At 42.4% G+C, this 13,357-nt stretch overlaps 1 long non-coding RNA gene and 1 other non-coding gene across 2 annotated transcripts; both read left to right on the top strand.

Moving 5' to 3' along the window:
* Positions 1 to 251: 251 nt before the first annotated feature.
* On the top strand, positions 252 to 13,277 carry LOC117075980. The gene is made up of 4 exons (XR_004434194.1): positions 252 to 382; positions 475 to 619; positions 6,586 to 6,640; positions 13,187 to 13,277. It is a non-coding gene; the product is annotated as an uncharacterized LOC117075980 (long non-coding RNA).
* Positions 3,517 to 3,620, top strand: LOC117076946. The gene has a single exon (XR_004434556.1). It is a non-coding gene; the product is annotated as a U6 spliceosomal RNA (small nuclear RNA).
* Positions 13,278 to 13,357: the final 80 nt, after the last annotated feature.

The raw sequence follows: 13,357 nt of genomic DNA, 5'->3' as shown, positions 1-13,357 counted from the left end.
TTGTTTGTTTTGTTTTTTCACTTTAACCTCATTAAGGGTCAGCAAGGATCACTTAAATTTTGAGTTATGCTCTGTCACATATTATGGGGAAAATGTTGCATCATAATAATATTTTGGAGAGTCTTAGAGACCTCTGGACTATCCCATGTGAATGATGAGGTCATAGTACATATCCATCCTGCAGGCTTTCAGCCTTGACCAGAGGTTTTCATAATTAATGCAGCATCCCTGGGGCGTGATCTGAAGCTGGCGAGCCAATGAGGGCACCCTGTCAGGGCAGCTGAGCTGTGTGGATCCTTGTTCTGTCACCAAGCCTTTAAGTCATATGCTGACATGTTACGGTCCTGCCTGGGACCCTTCCCACAAATACTTAAGATACACGGTGAGCTCACATGAGCTCACAGTCTGCTTGTCTGAGGTGGAAGAAATCATCTGTTCCATTCTTAAATTCCTCCATTCTCTTTCTTTCCCCAGACTTTGGGAATCACCCAACTGATGGAAAGAACCAGGAAAGAAGTCAGGATCTGCACCTTGGCGACTTTGAAGAACACCCAATTTGATGAATGAAAACTCCTCACTTGTGCTCTGGTGGTGTTTTGGGACCATGGGCCCCTCCTGGGTAGTAGTTATTGGTGCAGTCTCTATCAGTAACCACCCCAAGTTTGAGATCCTTTACAAGGGAAGGTCATATTTCCAAAACTGAAACCTTGACCAAGGACCCCAGAGAGAAAGGAAGGAGACACCATTCAAGTGTGTCATGGGCCTGTCCTAGGGCCTGGGAGTCGGCAGTCAGTGGCCTGGGATCCAAGGGTTAACAGCATGACCTGCTCTGGCTGACACCAGTCACATGGTGCACCCAACCTCACTGTTATTATCTGTTTCGGGTGAGTCACTGAGAACACAGACAGGAAAGACCCAGGAACTTAGCTGGTTTCGCCCCAGGGTCTGAGACTCCACACAGCTGAGTCTGGGCCACTGGCAGTGACTCATGGTGAGCCTCATGGGATTGCTGATGCAAGGTTGGAAGGGCACGTGGTCCTTCCCCCGACCACTGGGTAGAATCCCCACCAAAGCATCCAGGCTGGAAATCCATCTTGGTCCTTGGAGAGAGAGAAAATAAAACAAAAAGGAATCATTTCTGATACTATAGCAAAGTATACAGGTGGATTTGGCAGGTCCAACTGACAAGTCTTCCACATTCTGAAAGGATTTTCTCACAACGTAAGAGTCTCTGGGAGTACTGGGGAGTGCATATTCAACTGTTATAACTGGCATGTGCAGAGAAAACATCCCTCCTATCTCTGTTCTATGACTAGTGAGGTCTTCCTCCTACTCCTGACCGTTCTCTTTGGGCCCCTGGGGACCCCTGACTGATTTAGCCTCACCTGAGCTCCTGGTGTCACTAGAGACACTCAGTGTGGCTGTGAGTCCCATTCATTCACTTCCTGACTGGGCTATCACCCTGCCCTGTTCTACCCTTGCTGTTGGAGTTCAGGACAGGCTGCTATAAAATGTGGCCCCTTGGCATTTTAGAAAACAGTAGAAGCAGTAAGGACACTCTGACCTTCTCTTGCCCTTATTCCCTTAAGCAGGCTATAAAACCTAGACAGAATTTTCTGACCACCTGGAAGAGGTCATAAGATCCTCATTCAAGAGGTGTCTTCAGGCCATGTACAGTGGCTCATGCCTGTAATCCCAGCATTTCGGGAGGCTGAGGTGGGCAGATCATGTGGTCAGGAGATCGAGACCATCCTGGCTAACACAGTGAAACCCCATCTCTACTAAAAATACAAAAAAGTAGTCAGGCATGGTGGCACGCGCCTGTAGTCCCAGCTACTTGGGAGACTGAGGCAGGAGAATCACCTGAACCTGGGAGGTGGAGGTTGCAGTGAACTGAGATCACACCACTGCACTCCAGCCTAGGTGACAGAATGAGACTCAGTTTAAAAAAAAAAAAGTGTCATCCCTATACCTAGAGGAAGGGAACTTCCTTATCCTCAAAGACACAGAGGCCAGGAAGAATCTAAACAAGAAGGCCTTGCTAAGTTCCCCTCAGGTTGTTACCATCAGGTCACACCTTTTTGTCCTCCAATCATATTTCTCCATGACTATCCACTCTTCATCGTCCCAAAAATAAACAAGGCTCTCTCTTTCTTTGGGTCTTCATTTCTAAAGGCTCCCCATCCACATAAAACTTATATTAATACCTTTGTATACCTTTCTCTTGTAAATTTGTCTTTTGTAAGGGGCATCTCACCCATGAACCTAGCGATGGATGTGCGAAGAAAATAAACCTTTCCTGCCCTCCACCGGTGAGCTGGACTCTCAGCAACCTCTAGGTCCTGATTCAGGCACACAGGGACCCACGGCATCTCCTGAGAGTTAAATCTCAGGAACTCCCATTCTGCTGCCAACCTGCTATACACAAATGGAGTCTCAAAGTGGGGAGCAAAGTCAAGAGTCACTCTCTGTCCTTGGTGTTTCTTTCATTTATCATCATTTTCTCTTCTTGTTGAATTTCTGTTGCGATTCATTGAAAAGATCTATTACGTACCTGCTATTTGACAGGGTGAGCTGTGACCTCATCGAGGATGTTTTCCAAAAACTTCCCTGAAAAGTCACTTCCTGCTCTGTCTTTCCAGGGCACTTTATTCCTACCTCTTATTCTGCCTCTCACATATATTGCAGGGATCTATCACTCCCCTGTTCTGTAGACCTCCCATGTACCTGTTCAAAAGGAGAACCAGTCTTATTCAGCTTCTTGCCACCAGTGCTTGACACTATGAATGTCTGTTGATAAAAAATGAATAATGAAAGGAAACAGAGGGGCAAACTTAAGTACAGAAACTCTTCATACACAGACAGCATGATTTTGTGGTTCAGCACACAGCCTCTGAAGTCACACTGCCTTAGTTTTAATCCTGGCTCTAAGATTTAGCAGGAGTATGAGCCTAGGCAAGTTATTTAACTGTCGTGTGCCTCACCTTCCACATTTGAAATGTGGCAATAATAAGTACCTGCTTCATAGTGTGCTTGTGAGGATTAAATAAAATAATCTACAGTAAGCATTAGAATAATGCTTTCTAATACAGTAAGCATTAGAATAATGACAGGTATGTAGTAAATGCTCAATAAATGTAAACTATTACTGTTTGTTCTTCCCCAGTGGATTTGAGTCTTTGTGGTGAAATGCATATGTGCTTAGATGAACAAATGGTTGGATTTAGGGTGTGAAGAAGACAGTAAAATTCAAATTCCATTTTCAGTTAAAAATAGGGGAAAAGTCAATGGATTTTATGCTTTGCCGTCAGACTTCCCCAGGTAGATGGGAGATACATCTAATTTTTATTTTCTTTGCTTTATATGGAATCTGATGCAACAAGAAGGATGCAGGGGCATAGCAAAGTGTAGCTGTGTGTAACAAAGAAAATATAGTTGGAGGGCAAAGTGTGTCATCAAACAAGGGAAAAAGTATGTATTTTTCTTACTGAAAAAAATGCATACTTTTTTCATTGTTTGCTTCAGCAGCACATATGCTAAAATTGGAATGATACAGAGAAGATTAGCATTGGCCCCTGCGCAAGGATGACATGCAAATTAGTGAAGCGTATCATATTTTAAAAAAATCATGAAGGTAGGATTTGGGACCATTTCCACAATATGAACTGCTAAAATACCCATAAGATAAATGGTTAGTTTTAGGGAGCTGGCAGCAATCCCTGGTCTGAAAACATATAATATGAGACTATTTAGTTAATGTTGAATTATACCAAGCACCTCAATAAACTCTTTAAAAAAGGCCAAAAGAGCTTTCTCTAAAGATTCCCCCAACACTCACCTTTGGTCTAGTAGCTCTCACTGGTGTCTCACCTCTCTGTTCAATGTCACAGCTTTGCTAGAAAGTATAGTGGTCCCCCCATACCCATGGGGGATATATTCTAAGACCCCCGGTGGATGCCTGAAACTGCTGATAGTACCAGACTCTTTACATGCTATGTGTTTTCCTATACATGTGTATATACGATAAAGTTTAATTTATAAATTAGGTGTAGTAAGAGATTAACAACAATAAACTAGAATAGTTGTAACAATATACTGTAATAAAAGCTATGTAAATGTGGTCTTTCTCTCTCTCTTTCAAAATACCTCATCGTACTGTTCTGCAGGGTAGTTAAAACTGCAGAAAGCAAAACTTTGGATAAGGGAGGACTACTGTAGTCACAGACTCTTCCAGAAACAGTCAGATGAAGTCTTGAAAAAGTGCCCATGAACATGGGAACCACTTGTAGCAGATCATGGAGACCACAGGAAGAGTTAAAACATGTAAAATGCTGCCTCCAATTCCCAGAGCACTGAAGAGAAGAGTCTCATGCTAGCTTGGAGAGTTAGGGAAAAAGTGCCAAGCAAAAGGAGGCAGGAAAACACACACACACACCACACACACACACACACACACACACACGGGAAGGTGACCAAAAGCACAGGGCAGCATAAGGGGAATTCGGAGCACGCCAGGGAAGTGAAGTCTAGACTTGCTCACACCATTGCAGCTCCCTCATCCTCTTTTCCTGGATCTCTGGCTTTCCCTGTGTTTCCCATAATAGGATATTCCATTTTCACCTCTTCTTCTACTTCCCTTCACCCTCTGTCTCATTTATGGAACTGAGACAGGCCTTAATCGGCCAGAGACAAGAGAAATGTTTAGCCAAGTGGTTCTCAAGGTTTGCTATGGGTGGGTCAGGGGCCAGGCAGTCTCCATTTGTCCCTCAAATCCACTCACCATCCTTCTCACCTAGGGGTGGCCTCCTGTGTGGCAAAACAACAGGCTCTCTTGCCTCTGGCTTCTGGTTTGCAGAAGATTGGCAAAGTGGGGTTAGGTGCTTATGCCCCTATCAGGCCATCAAGCACTGGCTGAGTCCCTCCATGGCAAAATCCCAAGCACATCCTATCTTATGGCCCTTCCCACAGTCCCTCTGCTCCAGATTCCAGTAACCCACTTGCTGCGGGTGCACCTGCATAGCTGCACCCAGGCTCTTAACAGCGCACAGCACTTGCGACTTCTCCTTACCCTGACTACCTCTCTGAAATGGTCCCTTTATTAAACTCTCCTAAGATTATCCTAATTTGAGTGTGTCATCAGTTTCCTGCAGGGGCTCTGACACAAAAGGGAGCTTGTCTAAAATTCAGATTTCTGGGTATTGACTGCAGAAATTCTGAATAAATAGGAGGTACTGAGGGGATCTACATTTTTAATAAGTGCCTAATTCTGATGCTGGTGGTCCAGGGATGATTTTGAGAGAGATTTGCCTATTTGCCTACACCTTAACTGTTACAGTGGACACAGTTCAGATTGAGTCAAATAGTGAGAATAACACAACTTCTATAGTTCCCATTGTTCTATTGTCTCTCCTGAGAAGTACAAAGTTTTGGGTGGGATCATTGTGAGCCAAGTTGGGAAAGGCAGGGAGATTTCTAAACCAAGCCCTGGAATCTGTGGGAGGGCTCTGGTAGCCAGAAAAATAGAATTACAGAGCATCAGAGTATGTGACATAGAGATTCTCAACACCTCATGGGTTTATGCTGGCACAGTTTACCTATAGCCTAGGGCCCCTGACATTTATTTGTATTGATTGCAACATCACTCACAGGAGAGGGAGATGTAAGAGATGGCATATGCTCAAACATGAAGTTGAAGAGTGGGATCAATGCAAGCCAGCCATGCATGCCACTGGTCTACCCAATGGTTGTTACTAACACAGTGTGAAAATGAGGCACTTGGCCAAAGAGAAAAAAAATCAGAAAATGAACTGGTGTTAGGGAAACGAGGACCAATCAGGCATACAGAGAAAACCCAAAACGTACTTGCATCTTAAAGGCCTATGGACAGAAACCTGTCCTGTTTTGCAAGTATCAGGTGTATTCCTGGAAGCTGACTATTTCAGGTATTTAGAGTACTACTTGTTTAGGTAACAGGGTAGACAGCAGAGGCGGTGGGAGAAGAACAATGGCCTCTTCTGGGAACTGCAACCTCCTGCTGTTTGTCTGTTTCCTTTCTTAGCATAGTAACTCGGAAGGTAGAGGGGCCAGCTCAGATTCTCCTTCACAAGGACATGCTGCAGACGTCAGGCCCCACCACTAGTGCCTGCCTTGAAGGTCTTCAAGCAAGAATCTAGTCGTGGACATCCCCTTAAAGAAAATCTAATTTAAATCCTCTGCTATTGCTAAATGATGTGACAGAAGAGATAACCCAAATAAATTAATTTGCAATGACATGAATGAAGCACACATTCCCCTGGCATTCTGCTTCCCGCCATTGCACACCTAGGTGTGATGTGCCATGAATCCCTTGGTAGCTCTAGAAAAAGAAGATGGGCTGTAATATCAAAACCCTGGATTCAAATATTGACTCTGTCACCTGCTTTGGAAGAGTTATTTAACGATTCTGATTGTTTCTTAACAAAACTGAAAAAGTCTGGGAACCTCATAAGAAGATGAAATCTTTAATCGTATTAATGTATCTAATCACAACACAGCAGCTGTTATAGAGGTGTCCAATGAGAGTGGTCATTCTTCCTACTCTTCTAGAAGCTCTAGTGAAGCCCCACATCACCTTTTTCCTTCCTGTTTGCCATAGCTCCAAGTAAGAGACACTGTAGTCAAAATGACAATTTTGATTTCAGTCTTGAAATGTGTAGCCTAAATATAAAGCTCATCTATTTGGTTTGAGGTTCAGAGACCCAAGTAATTCATTCTGAGAGATCCAGGTTCTAAAGTAACTTGATCCCTGCACAGGAAACAGTCTCAGTAATGACCTTGTCATCTCCCATTCACTCTAATTTCCTGGGCAGCAAAGACTTCTACTTCCTCAGTGGAGAGTCAGATCAGAAGCTATAGACTCAATCCACTAAAACTCAATGGCACTCTCTCAGCCTGCCCCGTCTGAGGTGAATCCAGGCAGCCTGTGAGAAGATGAAACTCCCCTGCATGAGTTTTTTTGGTGAGAAGTTTTAAAATCACTAACTCAATGTCTTTACTTGGGTGTTGTGCCATGTGTTACACTTAGAATCACCCCTGGTGCTCTCCTCTTATGTATTTCCTGAATGAATATGAAAATATCCTGCATCTACTGAACTTAATCCCTCAAACCTACCATTTTATCAACGACCTACCCTGAATCACTATCTGGGCCCATTCGACACTCATGAGTCTAGATTATTTTTCACCTAACTATACTAGCAAAGAACTTGTGTCCTGTGGCTACCTATTGGCATTGACATTCTTCCATCCATCCATAATAATATACACATTATTGAGTTCTCACTACATGTTAGTGCCCTCTTAAATCTGGAAGTTCTTGGGTGAGTATGAGGAAATTTGGTCTATTGAAAGAAACATCTTTCTTTCAGTGTTGAATTGAGGATTAAGCACTTGACCTTGGTAGCCTATATCTGTCCCCAAATAGCCAATGTCCCTGTGGAAGGTAGACTCCATCCACCTCCAAACCAAGCCCCTGGAAACGCATCCCTTGTTCTCATTGGGGGTAACAGGCACCTCCTTGAACCTCTCCCCAGCCTGGCCTCTCAAAGCACCAAACAAACCTGAAATTGTCTCAGGGGAGCCCCTGTCTCTCTGACACCAGGGTACTAACAAATTGGACAGGAACCACACTAAGCAGAGTCAAATCTAACTCTCAGCCTAAACCTGATAGTTTCTTTCTCCCTACCCAGATACAAGGTACCTTGACAACAGTCCTTTAAAAATCACATAATATCTCCCTTGTTCTATGTTAATTTTTAAATTTTCATAGATTTCTCCTTTTGCTAAAGCCAAATGTAACTGCACAACTGCTTTTATGTTCCTTGCAAGAAGCTATTACATTCAAAAGAAAATGAGAACTCTAGGCTATGCTGCCTAGTGATTCCTAATATCTGCATTACACAGACGGAAAACTGAGATTGGATCTCGCCCGTTTTTCTAAAGGGGATGATGGTATAGAATCTATTTAGTCAAGAGCAGAGGGTAAGAGAGGATAGCATTTTTCTCCAAAGGAAGGGCATGTAGCCCCTAAAGGTTCCTGCAGCCAGGCCTAGGAATATCACCAGTGACCTGGCTTGGCTTTCAGTGGGCCTATTTGGTTTTGTCCTAGCATAGAACATAAACAGTATCAAATAGTCTGGGACATCCAGAGGCTAAAGTGCCTGAGAGATTCTCAACACTTTCTGTAACGATACATTTATTTTAAATTCACTCCATGGATCTCCTCTCAACCCATAATTTTAACTTGAGTATCTTTTCTACTCTTTCTGTAGGTTCATATGTCACTGCTGTTTTATGCTATGAAGTTAATTTTCCTTTAACTTTCTTTGTGTCATGATGAATTACTTACATTTAGGATCACTGTATTTTTCTTTCTCTAGACAGAGACAGGGCACCCTAAGTAGTTGTTCATAACACTGGAACCTAACTGTTGCTAATTTTCCTTTCTGACATCACAACTTGGTTCAGATTAACAAAGCAGTGGTCCCTGTCTCAGAAAGGTGATTAAATTCCCAATGACAGCAAAGTTTACTCAAAGCAGGTCTAACAGGAAGCCACAGTGTCTAGCGGCAGCCTGCAGAGTCATATGTGACAGGAAGCAAGGAGAGGGCTGGAAACTCCAACTGGAGCAGGACCTGACATGCCTTTACAGCCAGAAGTCTTTCATGTTTATTGATGCTAAGGAAACAATTATAATTAGTTATGGCTAAGGAGGCAACATGAAATACCTTTCCATTTATTCTTAATTCTGTTTCTGCTCTTAATACCACCACCACTACCACTGACGGAAACTCTATGGAAAGAAGAAGAAGGGAGAGTATGTGGGTAGAGGGAGTGATGGAGGAAATTGGGCAGCTTGGAACTAATGAAGGTAGTCTGAGGAACATCACACTATCAACAGTCTTTCAGAAGGGAGAGTGATGACAACAGTGACCTTTGTGGAGTGCTTGCTCTATGCTGGGCACTGTTGTAGGTTCATTACCTGTGTTATTTCACTGAATCTTCACTACAACACTATCAGGTAGGAAGTATTATGATCCCTTAGAGTAAATGGATCGCTGCCACATTGCATGTAAAAGGGTGATGTTACATATACAAAGTAATATTGCATATAGATTGAAATCACATGTAAATTAAGATTGATATTGCATGTATGCAGATCATATGTAGAAGAGTGCATTGGAATCAAGGCCATTTGTCAAGATGGCAGCCATCATTGGAAACTTTTTTTCTAGGGGTTACCAGTGGCCTAGTTTAGAAAATAACCTTGTGCCTCTTGGAAAAGGAGTTGGGAGCAAAAGAAACTAGTTGCTCATAGGAAAAAAGCAAACACAAAGAGGTTCTAAGATCTGCTTCAAAAGGGATCTGAAATAAAGACTAAGTGTGTGGTCCTTCAAGAGGCAGCAGGCAAGGCTCATCTTAGGAGGAAGAAGAGGAAGCAGCCATCTATGTGTCACAGGTGCTGAGGCGTAGGAGACCCCAACCCTTCAATCATCTTCCCTATTTAATTTGCTAATAATGCGTGAACAAGGTAGACCCTGGCACACATTAGGAACTCAATAAATGTTACTTTTCTTATTTATTTGATAAGATCCAAGTGCTTTATCAGTGAAGTACATCTTTCTGTAAATTTAGTTCTACGATCCATTCTTAAGAATTGATTTTAGGGCTGGGCATGGTGGCTCATACCTCTAATAACAGCATTTTGGGAAGCCGAGGCAAGGAGTTTGGGACCAGTCTGGGCAACATAGTGAGACCTCATCTCTAAAAATGTTTACAAATTAGGGCATGGTGATGGGTGCCCACAGTCCTAGCTTCTAGGGAGGCTGAGGTGGGAGGATATCTTGAGCCCAAGAGCTTGAGGCTGCAGTGAGTTATAATTGCACAACTGCACTCCAGCCTGAGTGGCAGAACAAGACTCCATCTCACAGACACACAAAAAAGTTTTTGCTAAACAGAAGAAAGATTTTGGGGATATCTGGCAATAAAAGAAGAAAATACTCTAGGGGAGATGGATATGGGAAGGACAGAGTGGGACACCTAAGAGAAGCCCTGCATGATTTTCCCAATATTGTCTGAGCAGCCTTAGGAGCTGAGGGATGGAACAAGGAGATACCAGCAGCCTGCAGAAAGCGGTAGAGCTGACCTTGCACACACACCATCCACGGACACGTGGATGCAGTCCATGTTTACGCCACAGCATGCGCTCTCACTTATATGCCTCATGTACCCGCTTTATTCCTTTAGCAGGAAAGCTATACATTACTTTTCCAATGAGTGGTCATTTGGAGGGAGAGGTGCAGATATTTAGTTTACAACCTATCCCTGCTCGTTGCACAGCATAGGAAGGTGTGGAATGGATGATGGCACAAATAGTAGAACCTCCTCAAAATACTCTGAAACTTTTATCCTTTGCAAACCCAGAGGCTCCTTCCATCCTCCACTCTCCTCTTTCAGAAGTCAATCATTTTAATCGTAGCAAACCTTTCTTGGCCCCATGTGTGTCCCAGCAGCAAAATGACAGTCTCAACAACATTTGCCTGTTAGCTACGGATTCTAGTCTAAAAGGACTCATGTTGCTTTCATCTTCCTAGATCCAGTGCCTGGCACAGTGAAATTATTCAAAAATGTTTGTGGAACCCTTAGGTGATTTTACTATGTGCAGAAATGTATATCAAAATATTCATTGAAACATCTCAGCCCCAGATCTAAGATTGGGTGAGGTATAGGAAGAAAGGGTAATGTACCAAAAAAAAAAACAAAACAAAACGAAACAAAACTAGAGTAAGATATGGTTTCTGTCTTCTAGAAGTTAAAAAGACAGATAGCAACGGGCATGGTATGGTTAAACACTAAAAGTAATCATTTATATATTACCTGTTTTTCTCATACCCTCGCTGTGCATTAGAAGCTTTGTGAAACTACAGATGCCTGCAGTTCACACACAGAGATTCTGATTAGGTCTGTCTAGTCAGGGTCTATATTTTTAAACAGTCCACAGGCGATTCACATGCATATCCAGGATATGAATCACTATAACAAGTGCTAGAGAACATAATTAAAAGAGCTACCAGCAAGAACCAGAGTGGCGGGAGGAGTCTCACAGCATGATTGGAACCTCTTTTGAACCCTGAATCATACAGAGAATTTGGATGGTAGGGATGGAGACCGGAGAGCCTTCTGGTTGGGAGGAAGAATTGAAGACATTGTGAACAAAGGAAGTTGAAAATGAGGGAGAATTAGGGAGATATTGTTCAAAGGATACAAAATTCCAGAGAGGAGAAATAATTTTAAGAGATCTATTGTACCACATGGTGGCTAATCACAATGTATTGTATACTTGAAAATTGCTGAGTAGGTTTTAAGTGTTTTCACCATAGAAAATGATGTGTGTGAAGTAAAGTGTATGTTTATTAGCTTCATTTCCCGGTTCAATAATGTATATATTTTGTACATCACACAGGTATTTTTTTGTCAATGAAAAAAGCAAATTAAAAAATGCCAATGTTAATTAAAAAAAAAGAGTTGGAAGTCAAATGGATACATATTTGCTCAGTGGCAACCACATCTTAGAGTAAGGTGCAGAAGTGTCCATGTGAAGATGGTGGCTCTGGTTGAGGTAGTACCACCTGGTTACCCGATGGCAGAAAGAATATCCTTAATGACCAAAGGAAGGCCACAGAGGGAAGGTATGCTTTGGCCATGTAAAACCAAAGAAAATGACTGAGGCGACTCAATCAATCTAGAGATTTATTCTGCCAAGGTTGAGAATGCGCCTGGGAAAAAGGAACGCAAAGTCACAGGAACATCTGTGATTCAGGAAAAAAAAAATAGGGAAGAATAGGCAAGCAATTGCATTCTTTTGAAGCTAGGTTGGTGTTCACTGAATCCACATTTTAAATGTGAAAAGAGGGGATAGAGGAATAGTCAACTATACATTGGCTCCGGCTCAATGAATCTGCATTTTTAGGTAAGATAAAGTAAATGTAGAGTAAAGGAAGTATTCAAATATGCATTTGTCTCCGGTGAGCATAGGGATGACTTCTAATCCTGCCTTTGTTCTCTAACTATGAAGATAAGCTGTGCTTTTAACTTCTAGAAGACAGAAACCATATCTTACTCTAGTTTTTTTTTTTTTTTTGGTACATTACCTTTTCTTCCTATACCTCACCCAATCTTAGATCCAGGGCTGAGATGTTTCCATGAATATTTTGATATACATCTCTGCACATTGGGGTGCACAGAGAATTTTCTTGTGAGCAAATTGTGAGGGAGTCCCCCTGGGGAGGCCTGTAACCTTCTACCTTTGCAGCTATCTATTTAGGAACAAAATGAAAGGCAATTTTGAGTGACTCCATTCCCAAGCTTAACTTTGCCCTTTGGCATAGTGAGCTTGGAGTCCTGAAATTTTTATCTTCTTTTCACAGCCACAGCCTGGGAAGTAGGGCCCCTTTCTTTGTACCTACAAAACAGCTGTGGCTGGCTACAAAAATGGTCTTGAAAAAAATGTTGAGATAGACAAAGAAACACATGCATTCCCATTCCCAGATTTCATTATTAAGACTGTCTCAAGAAAGGTGCTTGAGTTTGAGGTCCCATATTCTTGGAATGGTGACTACTGGGAGCTTCACCTTAAGGGTTGAGGATGTGTTTCCCTGGCTTCCCTTAATTCCCGGATTATCAGGTTTCTTTCTTTTCAGTGACTCAGTGGCAAAAGTCTTTTGCCTTTCTACTTCCTTTCTAGGGAGTAATAAAGAAGAGGGGTGTGAGTGGGACTCAGGGATAACTGGAGGTGGAAAGGAGGTTCAAGAGATGAACCAAAAATATCTTAAATAAAAAATGCTCCCAGCAGAGGGTCAGGGGTGGATGTGCCTGATTCCCAATGCATGTCAAATATGCATTTGTCTCAGGTGAGCAGAGGGATGACTTCTAGTTCTGTCTTTGTCCTGCACCTATGAAGATAAGCTGTTGAATATAAGATGTTCCTGCCTGTTCTAGGGCAAAACAAGATAGTAAAAAAAAGAGGTAATTGTAGCTGCTACCCCAGATGGAAAGGTGAGGGGTTATTGATAGCACACACAAAATTTAGTAAGCTCACTTATGACACCAAGTAAGGACAGTTTCATTGCATGAAGCACTTTTCATGCAGGTGTAGGGACAGATCAGAAAATTCTGGAGAAGGCAGATCACCAAAGAACTCAAGATGTGCTGATATTTTGTCAATTTCCTTCATCAACAACTTGTCTTCTTTACCAACTAAGGGAAAACAAAGAGAACAAACTAAAAAAAAAAAAAAAGAGAATAAATAATTAAACAAAGG

Source organism: Trachypithecus francoisi, unplaced genomic scaffold, assembly GCF_009764315.1.
Source record: "Trachypithecus francoisi isolate TF-2019V2 unplaced genomic scaffold, Tfra_2.0 Lachesis_group5, whole genome shotgun sequence".
Taxonomy (NCBI): domain Eukaryota; kingdom Metazoa; phylum Chordata; class Mammalia; order Primates; family Cercopithecidae; genus Trachypithecus; species Trachypithecus francoisi.
The sequence above is the reverse complement of the archived record's forward strand: the minus strand, read 5'-3'. Positions and strand labels throughout refer to the sequence as shown.